Here is an 11,667-nt window from a genome sequence, read left to right on the forward strand (position 1 = left end):
GGAACTGTGATTCCGGGTTTTCTGGAATTGTGGGAAATGTAGTTTTACAATGTTACGGTATTCGTTCAATCAACAAAGTGTTCTTTCTTAAAAAACTACAAACCCCTTTAAAGGCCGTATGGTGAGAATGTGGCCTATGGTATTTGTAGTTTTCTTTACAAACGGGCCCCAGATGTGTTTGCGGTGTCAAGATATTTAGGAGTATCATTGACCAAGAGCTGGGATGAAATTACAAAAAGGATGAAAATACCGCAGGGGAAAGTTGGAAAAGTTAATGATTTTTAAAGTCAGAGATGGAATGAATGTGGTAAGTTGCATCATCGTTTGCCAACTGTATAACGGGGATTTTTTATATTGTGTTTAGCAATCAAGCTACATGTAAATACTTTCAAAGTTATACATTATTTATTGCATGAATCACTGACACAGTCATTCATGTTTGCATTTTTTTTAATTGTTTAATTATTTGCAGCTTGGAGACAGTGTTCATGGATATGCCAGTGATTTCCGCAGCTGATTCATATACTTTGCTTTGTTTTAGTGATTTATCTAACAATCCAAACCCACCACATAGGCTACAACCTAAATAAACAAACTCAACACAGTTGCTTAGGCAGTGTACATTATTTTGAAAAAGGTATATAAGGTGATAAAATGCTGGAAAATGGTTTCTCATTTTTGTATTCTGATTCTGGTAGTTTTATATATGCAAATGAAAGAAAAATCCCAAATGAGACCCTGAGAAGACCCAGTAATGTGTCTCATTTAGTGTTTGGAAAAGGATCTCTACAATGAGTTGAATTGAGCTCAGATTGGCTTAGGTTTGACATATCAATATGAACTAAAACAAATGCCATTAATTTCTCCCAAAATGTAAATATTTGAGTTTATTATCCAGATTAAGTATCATAGTGTTACTTTCTGTCAATAACTGACTAATTTGTGCCTCTTTATATGATGATATCTAGATGATTTTAATGGAAATATGTGAGATAAACTTTATATTTAAATGACACGCAGCAGAGAACTTCCATTAAATTTTAATTATGTTTTTAGTTATTTACAGCATATATTTCAAATATGTTCATCATTTTTTATAAAAATAAATTGTCACATACAATTTCTGTTTATTTTATCGTATATCATATAGCGTTCCACTGTAAGTTGTTAAAAAATAAGATCTCAAATGTCAACATGGGCTTTTGTTTCTTGCATTTTTACGGTTTCTTAGAACGCTTCAGTGCTGTTTGTCTATTTTATGTCAGCACACTCCTATAAGTCGACCTTGGCATGGAGCACTGGTAATGTCTGGCACAGTAGGTCAAAGCAGGTGGTTTGTGCTCTGTGTGTGAGTGATCCGCTCTCTCTCCTGCAGAACACTAGATCAGACCTGCCAGGGGGATCTGCAGCTACGCCAAGCCCAGCAAGGCTTCACTTAGCTGGGTAACATCTGGTGTGGCCTCCCCTGCCTCCAGGACTTCATGGTAAGAGTCAGAAACCGAGAACTGTCCTGAGATTTAGAAGAGATTAGGAGTATTGTATTAAGATTTTTAAAAGTGTACTTGAATTTTGTTGTCATAATTATTGACATTATTTTTTATTTTAATTAAAAAAAAACTTTGCTGAGAGTAGAAGATTGCATAATGGAAACATTATTGCCTGTAGAGATTTCAAAGCTAAAAAAAGTTCTGTATTTGTCACATTAACGAGATTTATTTCACACATTAAAACATGAATGTAAAAAGCTGTTAATAAATAGGTATACCAGAACCAGAAGATTTCAGCTTTTGGCAAATTTCACTTATCAGCTATAATTTGTAATTTGGGTATTGTCATTCTAAATCAGATACTGTTCTCACATAAGTTATTATATATAGATATGCTCATACTTATACGTGCGTGACACATGTATATTATTATACAGAGGTGTGAAAAAGTTTTTGCCCCCTCCAGACATTTTTTCTTTTAGCATGTAACACTTGAGTGATTCCCACCAAACTATTTTTAGTATTACACAAAGTACAAAATGCATTTTCAAATAATGATTTCATTTATTAAGGGAAAAAAGCGGTCCAAAAATACCTGGTACTATGTAAAAAAGAAATTGCCACCTAAATCGAATCTTGCTGCAACAACTGCAATCAAGTGTTTATGATAACTGGCAATGAGTCTTTCACATCACTGTGGAGGAATTTTTGCCAACTCTTCTTTGCAGAATTGTTTTAATTCAGCCATTTGAGGGTTTTCTAGCATGAATGGACTGTTTAAGGTCATGCCACAGCTTCTCAATCGGATTTAAGCCTGGACTTTGACTTGGCCACTCCAAAACCTTACTTTTGTTTTTCTTGAGCCATTCAGAGATGAACTTGCTGGTGTGTTTAGGATCATTGTCCTCCTGCATTACCCAAGTGTGCTTGAGCTGTAGGTCACAATTCTGGATTTTCTGATCAAGTGAAGAATTCATGGTTCCATCAATTATGACAAGTCATTCAGGTCCTGAAGCTGCAAAGCAGCCCCAGACCATCACACTACCACCACCACGCGTTTGACTGTTAGTTTGATGTACTTTTTATTAAATGCTGTGTTGGTTTTTTTGCCAAATGTAACGGGACACGCATCTTCTGAAAAGTTACACGTTTGTTTCATCAGTCCACAGAATATTTGCCCAAAAGTCTTGGGGATAATCAAGATATTCTTTGGCAAATGTGAGACAAGACTTCGTGACCTTTTTGGTCAGCAATGGCTTTTCCCTTGGAACTCTCCCATGGATGCCATTTTTGCACGGTCTCTTTCTAATTGTTGAATCATGAACACTGACCTTAATTGAGGTAAGTGAGGCCTACAGTTCTTTAGATGTTGTTCTGGGTTCTTTTATGACCTCCTGGATGAGTTGTCGTTGCACTCTTGGAGTAATTTTGGTAGGCCGGCAACTCCTGGGAAGGTTCACCACTGTTTTCTCAATTTGTGGATAATGGAACTAAGTGTGTTACGCTGGAGTCACAAAGCCTTAGAAATGGTTTTATAACTCTTTCCAGACTGATACATGTCAACTATTTTGTTTCTCATCTGTTCCTGAATTTCTTTAGGTCGCAGCATGATGTGTTGCTCTTTAAGCATGCTTCACTTTGTCAGACAGGTTGTATTTAAGTGATTTCTAGATTCAACAGGTCTGGCAGTAATCAGGCCTGAGTGTGGCTAGTGAAATTTATCTCCGCTTTCTAAAATATAATGTTAACTTGATTCATCTTCGTGTAATATTAAAATTTGTTGGATGATCTGAATCTTTAAGTGTGTCAAATATGCAAAAAAAAAAAAAAAAAAAAAAACTACAAGGAGGCAAAAAGCTTTACCGGCACTGTATATATATATACACACACATATTGTAAATAAATATATTAAAAGTTCATATAAATGTATATTTACAGTATATACACATTTTTTATATTTATATAATATAAAAATATTATATAAGCATATTTTTAAGATACATATCAAACTTTATCAAATTACACTTGTGAATAGAATAGAATAAAATAAAATAGAATAGAATAGACACTGACCTGAGTGGTGGTGACATCTGACTCTAGCCACTTTAGTCTGACCCTTCTGGGCCTTTCCCTTCAACATGTACAGTATGAATGAGAACAATCTGTTCAGTGGCCTCCATGTTGAATGTGACCCTTAGATTAATATTTAATGAAGTGAAGGGTAAGTGAATGTTTCTGAGGGAGGCTTGGCTCTCTCCAGGGTTAAGTGAGCTATTAATAATTGATGATGTGCTGATTTTTATGGTTCTTTGAGCATGTTAATAGAATAATGTACTTACTGACTGCACGGATAGAATAACGCAGTTAACGTGTGTGTTTTGCAAATAATGTAATTAGCATGTGTTCAAGGGGTCATCGCTGAGGGACACAGCACTCAGATACACACATCTACATGAAGGACCGCAGTATGTGTCGGTCATTGCTTTCTAACCTTATAAACACCCAACTGATTCAAATCTTGTTTCATCTTTTTCATTTCCGCTGTCTCTCTCTCGTCTCTTCCCCCCCTCTCTTGCTCTCTCTCATTGATTTTCTGTTTGTTTTTCAATCACATTATTTCCCGCACACAGCGGTGTAGCCAGCGGCTAAATGGCCCCTCTCCTACTAATTGGACGTTTAATTAGATCACAGATTTGGCCCAATTAGTCGCTGTAGGGAGGAGAGGGGATAGCCTGGGGGGCCGTGTGTCTTTGCGTGTGTATTTATGTGAGTAGATGGTGAAGAGAGAAAGCAAGGAACGGAGATACAGAGAAGGGGGAGCGAGAGAGGAAGAATGGGAGGGTGGAAAAGAGATATCTTTCTCTAGGCTGCCTCATTAGAGATGTCACAAAGGGTCTGCCATTATACTCCCCCCTCACTATGAGGCTGGCCCAAAGAGACCTATCAGAGCAACCCGGCCCAAGTGTGCTTCAGGGACTCAGACAGTGCCGTCTCTCAGTCTTCGGATCAGTTCAAGTTGCTGCTGTCCTGAGAGAGCCAGCACCAGCCTCCGTTTATCAGTGGCTAATGCCATACCTTCATGAAAACAGACTAAGGGCATTTTCTTTGAGTTGTCCCTGAACTAAAAGTTTAGTACAAATTATCATGTCAAATAGGCAGCATAGCATTTGCCTCCCATCAGCTCATTAGCCGCCTTTCCACTGTCGGTTCAAAAGCAGGCGTGCTTGTTCGTGCCAGGGCCGGTCGCGTTTCCACTGTCACTTCCGGGGCTTGATCGTGCCTTGTCGGTGCTTCCTCGGTGCTAACAGCTTGGGATTTTTGGCCCGACAAAAACCTTGGGCCAAAGCGGGCCAGCTGGGGTTAGAGGAGTGGTTATGAACAAAGGTGGAGTTTCTCCACATCTGGAGAGCATCAGCGCCACGGATAATTTCATAAACTGCTATAACACTAGCATTAAATACTTTTTAAAATAAGATGAGCTCTAAACTAACTTCCAGTCAGCAGCAAGTGTTGGAAATAACTTGATCCGATGTGGATTATAATCAGCATACAAGACAGAAATATGCAAAGGACTATGCAAGCTAGGCATTAACGTTACCATAGTAAACATGGTTAATGCGACCACTTGAAGAAATCCGACGTCAGCTTCTTATTCTCTCAATCACAATTGTGTATATATTTAGTATATATTTTATCTTTCATAAATCTCGTCTCGAGAGTCTAGTTCCACGTAGCCTAAGTCATACAGTTCCGGGGCTATGAACATTTAAGTCTATAAAATCTAAACTGTTGATACCATTTTTTTTTATGTTTTTTTTTTTTTTTTTTTTTGGTTTTGTTTTGATCTGTGGATTGCTGGATCAGTTTTCACCATGAACGAAGTCCAGCCCAGGGTCGTCACATGTGGTTGACGCAAGCCCTTCGTAGAATCACTCTGTTCTCAAGCCAGCACACGTCTGCTCACTCAAGCTGGCCTCCGCTCATTCAAGGCCGCGGTTTGTGATGCTGTTTCTTTGAGAAAGCGAAACTACTATATTTGGGCTTCCAAAAGAGGACATGATTAATAACGTCTATATCAAGTTTATAATAGGTTTTATGTTTATGTCTCGTCGCTCCAGCTGGACATGCATTAAAGTCTGTTAAGGGGCATAACATTTCCGTCACATGCTTGAGGTATTTGGCCAATCACAACGCACTGGAGAGCTGGCCAATCAGAGCACACATCGCTTTTCAGACCTGTGAGCCTTGTAAAAATCTACGTGTTTCAGAAGCAGGGGGATAGAGAAGAAACAATAATGTTCAGTATACAATATGTTTTTTTTTTTTTCTTAAACCGCATAAACACATTTCATTACACCAAATATATTAAATAATGTTCTTTAGCGTCATATGACCCCTTTAATGCACTGACAGCTTTTGACCATTTATTGTCCTGTATCGCACAATGTATTATATGTCTTCGATGTCACACATTAGACAGTTTGTATTATTTAATAGCACGAATGTTTTTTTTTTTTGTGACTAACACCTTTGGAGCTACCTAATTGCATTACATTGTCCATTGGAAGCCACACCTCCTTCACCAGAGGGGCTCATTTGTCGCTCTGCATTATGGGAGACCACGGCTAATGAGACACAAGGTGATCATGTCAGTCAAGACACACTATGGATGGCATCCACAGGGATGCTTGCATGCATCCACAGCATGGAGTCCTTTCTCCTTGGAGAAAGTATGGAGGATTTGCCCTCTGGGCATCAGATGAAAGGACCGATGTCTCTCAGTGAGATACTTAGAAGAGATTTGAAAGAAAAAAAAAGCTGTTTTTGGAAAGCGAGAGGATGATGTGAATCATACAGATCTGCAATGACAAATGTGCACACAGCTCACCTTCTGACCCTATGGTTTGTTCTTCATTATTCTTTCTTTTTTCTTCTCTGTATCTCCTTCTCCCTAAATCCTGAATCAGCTGGTTGTTCAATAAGATGCTGGTGGGGAGTCATTTGGCTGGGCTAGACAAGCTGGATGCTTACCCACACACACACACATACACACACACATTTAAGATGAAGTGCTCTCGTTTTTGTGCACATTGCACAAATCCTTAATATGTTTCAATGGAAAAATGTGAAAGTCTAAATCAGTGTTATTTTGCATCTCTATAACACGTATTTGTTCACTTTGTCTGTCTGAAACTTTTTTTAATTGAACAGCTATACAAATAATTTTCACTTGAGTATTTCTGTAAGATATGACAGATGCTGTATTTTTTTTTTCATTATTATTAGTTATATAATTGAATCATTAGGTAGAGCTGATTTGCACATTAATAATCTACAATAGCAAAGTTCCTGAAATAAATTAGTCAAAAATAAGTATGCACTATTCAAATGATCAGTATAATGACACTAAAATTTATATTTGATTTCCTCTCTTAATTTTTTTCAATTGATTTAAAACCACACTAAGATGTTGAAAATTACCAGCTCCTTTTTTTTTTTTTTTTTTTTACCAAGTCTGAATTGTATTTCGCATTTGAGAGAAAGTCGTTTGATTTGTATGCCAGGCATTTTTGTTATTAAGCCCCAGTGTGTGTGTTTGCATGTATGTGTGCGTACTAGTCTGGAGGAAATTGAGGAAAGCTTGTGGTCGATATGAGCGAAGCCTCCATAAAAACCTTCTCTCACGGAAAATGACTTCCCACGCGATCACATACACACACACACACACACACAAACACTCTATCAGACACAAACGCACTTGAAAGTACACGTACAGATAGAGCTCTTCCCTCACACGTGCACCTTTCTCAAAGGCATCCATCCCCCTGCTGTCTTTTTTCCACATTGTGATTCCAAAAGCAGACTGTGTGTGCTGTTTTTTTTTTTTGTGATGTCTGATTCCTTCATTAAACTACGTGGAGTCATATAAAGCTGAATTATAGTGTATCGGAGAGCATTTAAAAGCTTTAATCAGAACATACACACACAAACACGCACACACACATGCTACTGAAGTAGTTGTAACTCTTAGTAGTTTTATGAGTCTGCATTAACTAACCCCAATTACCCTCTCATGAGGTGCGTGAGAACAGAGCGGCTAATTAGTTCTGTGTGTGTGTGACGGGAAAGAATGGCAAAGAAAAAGGCAATTGCATGAATGGGTTATGGCACTCACTGAAAAAGTCATTTCTGTGGTCATAAACATGCTTCACACACATTTATTGTGGATTTGTTTATGTAATTGATTTTTTTTTTTTTAATCTCTTGCAATATTGATGAGCATGAATAAGAGATGAGCTGGGCAGGGTGTGTCCCACTGGGGGATTTGCCCCCTCCCTGCTACTTCCTGTCTAAGGATTACCCAGCATTCCGGCTGAACCACTGCGAGTGTAAGTAATGGTTGGTTTGGTCACCATTCAAAGCTCATTTCAGAAAGAGTGAGTTTAGTTTGGAGGCCTGTAAACGTGATGTTTGGCCTCTGAGTGAGCACATTGCATGCCTGCTGGTGTGTGTGTACAGGGTTTTATGGTTTATAAGGAAATACACATATGTGTATAATGATGACATAAGTATTTATGAGGATACTCCTTGTGTGCTCGTAAAACAAATGGCTCAAAAACATACTGTTTTTCTGAAAATCTAAAATGTATCTGAAAAAGTTATCTGTGAGGAGTAGGTTTAGGGAAAGAAAATACCATCTGTACAGATTCCCTGTAAACCACACATACAAACATGTTTGTGTGTGTGTGTGTGTGTGTGTGTGTGTGTGTGTGGGTGCACCAGGCGATGCTGATTTCCCAGGATCCATCTCAGGTGCATGTGGCCTCTGTGAATGGAGACAAAAACACCTTACAGAGACTGATCACATGTACCACATATATCAGTGCTCGATAATATTAGTATGATTATGGCATATATATCAGGAAGTGTTTCTGCAAAAACAAAAATCCAACAAAAAACTGACCCCAGACTTTTGAATGGTAGTCTATGTAAACATATTTTTCATCCTTTTGATATTTAATATGTACGTTCACGCTGAAAGGATTGTATTTCATTCAACCAGTCAATGTTGCAAAGTATGTTCAAAATATTTTTTATTAATTAACAGAATTAATTAATTTACTTTTAAAGAATGTGCTGAATTCTTACTGAATAAGAAGACTGGCCATTCTTGAATATAAATATATTGTCTGACATGTTACATCTGCCATGTTGTAGTGTCCTCAGACCTGTATGTTTTCGACCTATGATGTACTAACTACAACCATGTAGATCATTTATTTTGGTACCAAAAAGTACCATTTAGCAATTTTAAAAAATACATAAAAAAAAAACCTATAAAAGATCCTATTCAGCTGACAATTATCATATTTTGGAATTGAACTCCAGTGCCTTATGGAATAGCAAATTGTACACTGTCTGGGAATTGCACAAATCCTTAAAGATGCAGAACATCACCTGGGTAGTGTTATTATTAAACTTAACCACACACACAAAAAAACATTCAAATCATTGCATTGTTGCTTAGTTTTACACCGTCGCAGAAAAACATCATAAATGTACCATGAATATTTGATATATCACTCACCAACACTTCTTTTTACATTAAAGAGAGGTTTATGGTTGACTGTTTTATGTATGTGTGGTTTTTTTTTATGTCCGCAGCAGAGTCTCATCTGCGGGACAGTGAGGATCAGTTTGGCCGTACTCCTCTGATGTATTGTGTGCTGGCCACACAACAGCTGGCTTGACAGCTTGGACTATACAGAGGTGCTGCATAAGGCCGGCGCAGCCTCAACAAGACTGACCGCAGTCAGAGGATCGCACTGCACAGAAGGTGACAAGCACACACACACACACACACACACACAGCCGTCTGTCTCTGAGTTGACCCTGATTCTGATAGAAACTTATAAAGGCTTGGTGTCGTTAGGGTTTACTGCCCTCTAGTGTTTGTGATGTTGACACATATCTGCCAATAATCTGAACATGAGAGCGCTGGTATGTGTTATGTTATTTTGATTTAGTAAACTGGACAGTTGGAATGAGACAAGAGAAGAGGATTGGAATGGAGAGTAGAGTGGAGAAGGAAGAAGAAGAGTGTGAGGAGAGGAAGACAGGGAGGGACGGGATTGATGGGTAACACTCTGACATCTAGATCAATAAGAGCTGTAGCTCAGGGATTAACACTCTAATTGGGCTGGGAATAGAGACTGAGTACCCTGAAACACACACACACACATATGAGGGCTCTCCCTGGAATGTTTTACACGGGAGCTAAGGATGCCTGTGAGGATACTTGATGAGAGGGGAGGGTCATTCGCTCTCAGACACATTCAGACCCTTTAGATTGATAAACAGCTGTCTCTAACCCAAACTGTGGCCCAAGTTTAACATCCCTGGGGGACACAAAGTACTTCTTTCATCATTTGTTTGTATTATTTTGCTGGCTTTGAATGCTTTGTCATTTTAGTAAAATGCAGATGAAATAACATCTGAGATAACTGGTCAGTCTATTGGCAAGTAGTGCCAGATTATTATTTTTTTTGAACATCCAAGTTAAACAGGTTTTTGATAAAGAAAAATAGTAGGGTGGGGACTTGGCTCTATCCATCAGCTGTTGGTCGGATTGAGGTAGATCTGAATGCAAGGTTGAAACTGAATTTAAGATAGGGGCAAGGTTTAAAGCTATTTTTAAATAGTAATAATATTTCACAATAGTAATGTTTTTGATCAAAAATACAACTAAAACTTATAATTTCAATTCAGTTAGATTTACTCTCCATTTTTATATTTCTTGTGGAAAATGTGAAACTATAAGCTTTAAATGTGAAATCTGTCATTTTTTTTCTATGGAAGAAAACCTACTCCTATTTGGAATACCATAATTTAAAGAGCCAGTAAGATGAAAATTCTAAGCTTCCTATCACTGTTTATAAGTCCTGTACATTAGGTTTAAATCCATCCAAAGTTAAAAAAAACATTGTCATTTTGTCAAAATATCATTTTAAAATTACCTCAATTCTCAGAGATCCCCAAACGGTTCGCGCGAGGCTGGTCAAACGATTCCGTTTCCCTAAACCCCACCTTTCGGTAGCATACTGTGTTCTGATTGGTCAACTAACATAGTCAGATTTGATTGGTTGTTCCGCACGCAACGTCATGGTAAACAATGCGTTACCATCTTTTTGTGGTGAATTATGTCTTATTCCTCTCATCGCGAAGCAAACAGTAAAATAAAAAACTTGAACAGTCACGCTGCTTTTTCTTCTGTGTGGGTGTATTCAAACCGCGCGCTTCAGTTTGAATCTGAATAGCGCATTCAACTCGGGGGCGTGGTCACATTAGATATAATGAAGGGAGACGTGAAAAATGGACATCGTGTTGTTTTCATAAGGGTTACTTAATCACAGAATATCTGTTAGCAGCACTTGTTACACTTCATTTTAATGACGTGTTTGTAAATGAAGATCAGTGCAGAGAAAGGCTGCAGACAGCACACATAACTTCATAATCATACTTCACGTTGTGATTCTGAGATGCTTGTTGGTCTAAATAAAGTTGGTAATCAACCCTCTTTTATGGCCAAACGCTTTGAAAATCCCACCTTGTACTCACCGAGATTAGAAAAGCAGTCATCAGTGAAATGTTGTGAACCGAACAAAAGGGATTTGTTGTACTGCTCTGGTATTGTGGTAAAAATGAATTTTAGCCATTGGTTCTTCTGATCTTCATTCTTTGGCAGTGAATATAAAACAAACTTGCCTTTACAATTAAAAACACACTGTCTCCTCGACATGATGCTATCACACCAACCAGAGCGTCTGTGTGGGGGATGGGGCAGGTCAGAGTTCTGTTTCTCCCAAGACGGTAGGCGGAGATTATTATGCAAAGTGTTCTTAGTGACGTACATAGAGATGGGCAAAAGATTTGAAATCTATAACGACTCGTTTCAGCGATTCAGAGTCGACTCCTTACTTTAGAAGCCAATAACTTTATAAATCGTGTACTTTTTGGTTTAATTTGCACATTGTTTACACTGATGGACAGCTACATCATACACTGTAATACAGGTAATTTTTGATTTCCCATCTGTGTGGCTCTTTAATGTTTGTGCAACTTAAAAGGATATTCCACCCCAAAATGAAAATGTTGTCATTAGTCATTAATCACATACCCC

General features: G+C 38.1%; 1 long non-coding RNA gene across 1 annotated transcript; it reads left to right on the forward strand.

Moving 5' to 3' along the window:
• The first annotated feature begins 173 nt into the window (after positions 1-173).
• On the forward strand, positions 174-9,939 carry LOC113116151 (uncharacterized). The gene is made up of 4 exons (XR_003293981.1): positions 174-307; positions 1,376-1,484; positions 9,153-9,324; positions 9,515-9,939. It is a non-coding gene; the product is annotated as an uncharacterized LOC113116151 (long non-coding RNA).
• Positions 9,940-11,667: the final 1,728 nt, after the last annotated feature.

The sequence above is a fragment of the Carassius auratus genome, chromosome 16, assembly GCF_003368295.1.
Source record: "Carassius auratus strain Wakin chromosome 16, ASM336829v1, whole genome shotgun sequence".
NCBI lineage: Eukaryota > Metazoa > Chordata > Actinopteri > Cypriniformes > Cyprinidae > Carassius > Carassius auratus.